Raw genomic sequence first — 6,078 nt, forward strand, 5'->3', positions numbered from 1 at the left:
TTATGAGGCTATAAAGAAACAATTACAAAGATACAAATTACAAAGACAGGACCCAGACCAATGGATGCAAGCTACAGGAAAAGAGATTCCACCTCAACATTAGGAGGAACTTCCTGACAGCAAGGGCTGTTCGACAGTGGAACAAACTCCCTCAGAGTGTAGTGGTGACTCCTTCCCTGGAAGTCTTTAAACAGAGGCTGGATGGCCATCTGTCGGGGATGCTTTGATTGAGAGTTCCTGCATGGCAGGGAGTTGGACTGGATGGCCCTTGTGGTCTCTTCCAACTCTATGATTCTATGATTCTATAAGCAAAGAGACTGTTAAACCATGCAACTACTAAAGTATTTATGTATCATGTCTGTCTTGAATGCCATCCATTGAGAAAAATACTGTATTCAACCTGATTTGTGAATAAAGTATTTTTGTTTATTCAACAAGCAGTTTTCTGAAGTGCTTAAAGAAACATATTCAAAATGCTACAAAGAAAGAGAAAAGTCTTTTAGGTTTTGGATACACCAGAGAGTGGGTGTGTGATTGTCCATGAGTAATTGGTGTCAAGCTATTGAGATTTTGATAACCCAGAGGGCTGGAATCTAGAGATGGTTCTAGTGTGGGTGGCTTAGGTGGGATGAAAAAGACCCATTGGGCTGCCAAACAAGAAAAGAAGTTGGGTGGGTGAGTCTCACCTTCACATATTGGTGGCAGCGGTGGCATGCAGTGAAAAAGAGTGAAAGGTTTTAAGAAATTTTGGCAGTACCACATTGTCACCATCACAAGGAGGTCAAGAGCACTCCTGATACACAAGAGGCCACCTGCCATGACAACCACACAAATCATACAGACCCTGTGAATAGAGGACATTTCCCTGGAGCAAGCCCAAGTCATTCCCACCAAGGTGAATGACCAAAACATGCAAAAGAGGCCCACTGAACTCTTTAACTAATTGGTTCATACTAGGGCCTGTTAAACCAGTCCTAGGAAGGGGGAAATAACACTGCACAATCCACTGACAATAATCAGACCAGATAACCAAAAGGTAGCAACAATGATTAACCATTTCATACACTCACGTTCACCCAAGAAAGCTGACAAAAGAAAGAAGGGGGTGGGGGAGAGAAAAGGAAGAAGATCTTAATGCATCAAGCCTATTGGGGCTAATCTGAATGCAAAATGGCTCCCCACGCAGGGCAAAACAACACCTGATGAACACAAAGCAAGACAAGAGAAGGCAGGCAAAGGAAAAAATGGGGCAAACCGAGAAGAACAGCCAAAACAGGTTAAAACAAAGACACCAAACAAGCACAGTGAAGTCAGACATAAATGAAGGTTGGCAAGGACAATGGAGAAAGTGGGGGGAAAGGAACTGACAGGGCGGGAAAAAGGGAGACACAATGGGTCAGAACTATGAATCAGACACCACCAACAAAGCCAGATACGGAAAAAGGCAAGCAAAGGAGATGAGCAAAGGAAAAAGTACAGGGCCCGTGGAAACACAAAATCCAGAGGAGAGAAAACAAAGGAAATCAGCAAAAGCAACGGATACAAATGTTAGCGCTAATACATAAAATGGGGGGGGGGGGGTATTGTACAAAAGAACCAAGCAACTACATAGGGACACGAAATGGCAAGAACACTATTCTTGTTTCTTCCATTCTTTCAAAGAGGGCTTGTGAAAGGGTGGCAGAGCAATAAGAAACCTCTGTGTTTCACCCTTCACAAGGTTAGCCTGGAGCCCTTCTTGCCAGGGCAATCTGGTCTGGTCTGTGATTGTGGAGGCCATCAAACTATCCCCTTGTGGTAGTATCATCCAGATGCTCAGGTTCAGCCACACAAAGCCTAATATTTTGTTATATTTAATAGGGGTGGGGAAGAGGATCCCATCAACACCATTGGTATATTTAATGATCTTGTGATCGCTTATATTTTCAGTTCTTGCTTTTATGTTATTATAATGGTTTATTTCATCAGTATTATTGTGATACCTTTGTGTTCAAATCAATATGCACTTGCTGAACAAATAAATTAATGAGCACACAGAATCTTTCAAATTTGCTTTCTCTCATATTCGTTTTTTCAATCTTATTTTTTTTCCTTCCTAAATATGTAAAATTTAGTAAACTCTAATAAAAATAACCTGAACCAAAATTCTCACCCATCCACATAAATAATTTCATGGCAATGTCATTCAGGAAATGTTAAAGGGGATATATATTTGGGCTGAAAACATACAATTGCCTCCAAGGGTGCTTTTACACTAAAGTGGCTCCTCCTACAAAGGCAAGGCTCTTAATTTGAGGGAAGGTACTCAGCTATATTGCTTTCCTTCCCCACAATGTTCCAGAAACTCAATCTATATTCAAATACATCTGCTGGAGACTAGGAGACTGTAATGGTATTAGAAGAGGATTCATAAAGTCATGTGATCTGCACTGTATAAGTGTGTTTCCAACAAATAAAAACAGGCCACCATGACTGTATACAGCTCTTTATAAAGGAAATATTTTAAATGGTACAAATAAAAGCTCACAGCTTCAATTGGATAACTGATACAAATTCACCAGCTAATTAACTGATCACACTAAACTACTGAATTTAATCAGATTTTAATGGAATAGTCTACTGTTAAACTGTATTCCTTGCAGATATGACTGTAATAAATACACTCTTTATGCAAATACACAAAGGCACATGTGACACGATGTTTTTGGCAATAAATAATCTTCATGCAGTATTTTACCGAGGAAGAGGGAGAATTTACTTGAATCAGAATCATTTGGATTGCCATTAAATGTTGTGATTGGATAGTTATTACCTGTTTTTTCCCCTATTATGGTATTAATTTACATTGATTATACTTTATTATTTAAAAGCCACATGACTGAAGATTTTACATTGTATATTGAATTCATTAGTCATAAAACAAATTATTAATGGCATTTAAAAAAAACACCAAACTAATATTTTTGCATTGGAATTCTTTGAAAGGTTTCTTTCCTACAAGAATTAGACTGACTTCATTGAAGGTGCATCTGCTCTGTAGAAATAATACAGCTTGACACTACTTTAACTGCCATGGATCCATCCTACAGAATCCTGGGATTTATAGTTTTGTGAGGCACTAATCCTCTTTGTGAGAGAAGGCTAAAGACTTTGTGAAACTACAGACTCCTATGAAGCTTTCTGTACTATCTAAATCGCCTGGTAGAATGGGGGAAAGGCGATGGTCAGGTGGCAGCACAGCATCAATTTTGTGTGCAATATCACCCGTTCTTTCCCATTCTGGCCTGATCCCATCCATGCATGGCTCAGGCAAAAATAGCTGTGCAATAATCTCCCAAAAAGACCAGAAAGAAGCAACAGTTCTTGATACCAAGTTGGCTTTCGGCTAGGGTAAAATCACTAGAACCAGCTTTGTCAAAACATATTGCTCAGCTCTCTGATGGTTCCCTATGGAACTGTCTCCCTCCATTTATTTTAATATCAGTTTATATCAGTGACTCCAGGAATGTGTTCCAGACATAAATGAAGACATGCCTATATATTGTCTTCACAACAATCTTGTGAGGTAGGTCAGACTGACCAAAATAGGGATGTGGAAATCTGTCCATTTTGCTTCCTCCTATATTCAGTTTTTAAACTTCAGTTTCATTCCATCCTGAATTCAAAGAATGTAAAGAAATTTGTCATTTTCAATAAATCCTTCAAAATGTACAGTAAATGAAATTCTCATCGATATATACTGGGATGGCGATTTCAATCCCTGCAGAAGAAATCCTTCCCAATAACACCCAATGATAGGTTTGCCTTGGGAGGGGGGAGTCACACTGTCTCTAACTTGGAGGATGACAATGGAAAACAACCCTTTCTGAGAAATACCCATGATATGTTAGCTGGGGAGGAGGGAATCACAACACTGTCAACCTCTGAGAATGAAGAACGCCACCCCCACCCCCCCACCCCATAGAAGCCACACAAATGTGCAGAAATCATAAAAAATAAAAAATGAAAAATGAAATAAACATGTCCCCAAAATAATCCCCTCCCCAACTTTGGTGACGTCTGAGCATCTGCTATCACATTGTTGGAGAAACAAGGCAAAAATTAACCAGCAAAATAGGAAAAAGGTTGAACGGTTCTTTAAGGGACCACTAACAGGAAATTTGAATCTACTAGATTTAGAGCTGGCAACATCACATACACCAGCTGCAAGCACATGAGAAGAAAAAATGGCAGTTTGCCACCAAGCTAGACCTGTGGGGTGGTTATGCTCCACCCCTATGCCCACCCTCTGCCCATTACCCCTCCCTCCTGGGTGCCCTAAAAGGATCAGGAGAGTGTTCACATTGAAGGATCCCTATTAAAACCCAGTGCTTTTGAAAAGATATGTACAATACCTTGGTATCAAAAGCACCAGGTTAAGGAAGACTTGTGTCAACCCCCCCCCCCCCCTCTGAATTCAGGTTGGGGAAAAAATGGACCAAGTGTGAATGGACCCCCTTTTAAACTGGTTTGCAAACCAGTTTATAACATAGTGTGAATGAGGCCTAAAAAAGGTTTTAAATCTTTTCAAATGGTGGGAGAGAGATGCCGAAATGATAGGAAGTTTCCTGCCACAATTTTGACTGTGGTTTGTGGCTCTAATGTCAATGCCGTGGTGAATCTATTCTGGGTTTTAATCTGAATTCTCATGGCATTATCAGAAATAGTGGACATGTTTGGAGATGAGGTTCAGCACCTTAGATAGCCCCCTTCAATTCCAAAATAAAACCAGTAGTGGATTCACTGCTTCAATGGCACTGAAGCTACAAAGCTCAACTGCCTCAAAGCTTCTATTGTTTTATCCACTGTAATTGTAGTTTTATTATACTGGAAATTCTTTGTAATAAAAATACTTTTTTAAAAAGAAAAAAACTGAACAAAACAAGAAGAAAGATGCACTGAGCAGATCTAACAGTGTGCTGTTAGATTATATTGGAAACTTCTGGGATTTTCAACATTTCTACTTTTTTTCCTATATTTGGTTTGGAAATCTGAGTAGGAGATTTCTGCAATAGCTGTTTTTGTTTATCACAAAGCATAATTTCAACCCTCCCCAGTAAAATTCAATAAAAACAAACAGCAAAAGAGAAAAAAGGGAGAGAGGTGGTGCTTTAACTTGGTTTTACTGTGTTACAACTCAATGCATTGCCCAGCCAGCCAACCATATTCTGAAATATACTAAAAACATAGTAAATAATTTACTTTTTGAAAGGGGATATTTGTACAAGACATCTAACAAACTAGAATGAATGTTTACAAGCAAGTTATAGACTTGAGAAAATCATGCTTTACAATAAAAAAGAAGCCTTAATGGAAGATTAACTATAGTACGGAAAAAGGCAGATAATAAATTAGTCTTTCAGCTGACTATATAGTTATTTATGAAGAAAAACATTAACAGTTGGCTTAGAGGCATATGAATATCAGATTCCCCCCCCCCCCCCCGAACCTATTTTAGTTAGACACTAAATATAATTGTTTATGGTGTTTGCATAATATATGGATTGTTCCATTGCAATAGTTATTCACAACCAGAAAAATAAATCAATAATAAAACCTCTAAAATTATACTGATGTGTTTATAGTCCATTGAAATATTTTAAAAGTCTCATGGCAGAATAAATTAAAAATTTAAGATATGATTAATTGACCCATTGCTTTCTTTCCAAGTTCTTCTTCATTTCTTTCATTTGAAATATTTTGGTATTTGAAAGTAGTCTAGTGATAGCTATGACCTTAATCACATTTTTTTAACCTGTAAGACTGGCACCTGCATGACAAGGACAAAGATTAGAAGATTGATCTAGGTTGTTATGCCTGACAATTGTTATGTTTGCTTTTATTACTTAAAATTGATGTTGTGTGAAAGTAATCTGTAGTAGTGACAATAAATAATAACAACAAGGCTCAAATTCCAATAATGACATCTAGTATTTTTTTTTTTAATCAAAGACAAACTCCTTTTCTGTTCATTGGTAGAAGGCAGCCTCAGCTACCAATATCCAAAATTACCTCTCTTGATGCACCATTCAGTTCAGG

Source organism: Sceloporus occidentalis, unplaced genomic scaffold, assembly GCF_023333645.1.
Source record: "Sceloporus occidentalis isolate IW3139 unplaced genomic scaffold, rSceOcc1.0.p SCAF_5, whole genome shotgun sequence".
NCBI lineage: Eukaryota > Metazoa > Chordata > Lepidosauria > Squamata > Phrynosomatidae > Sceloporus > Sceloporus occidentalis.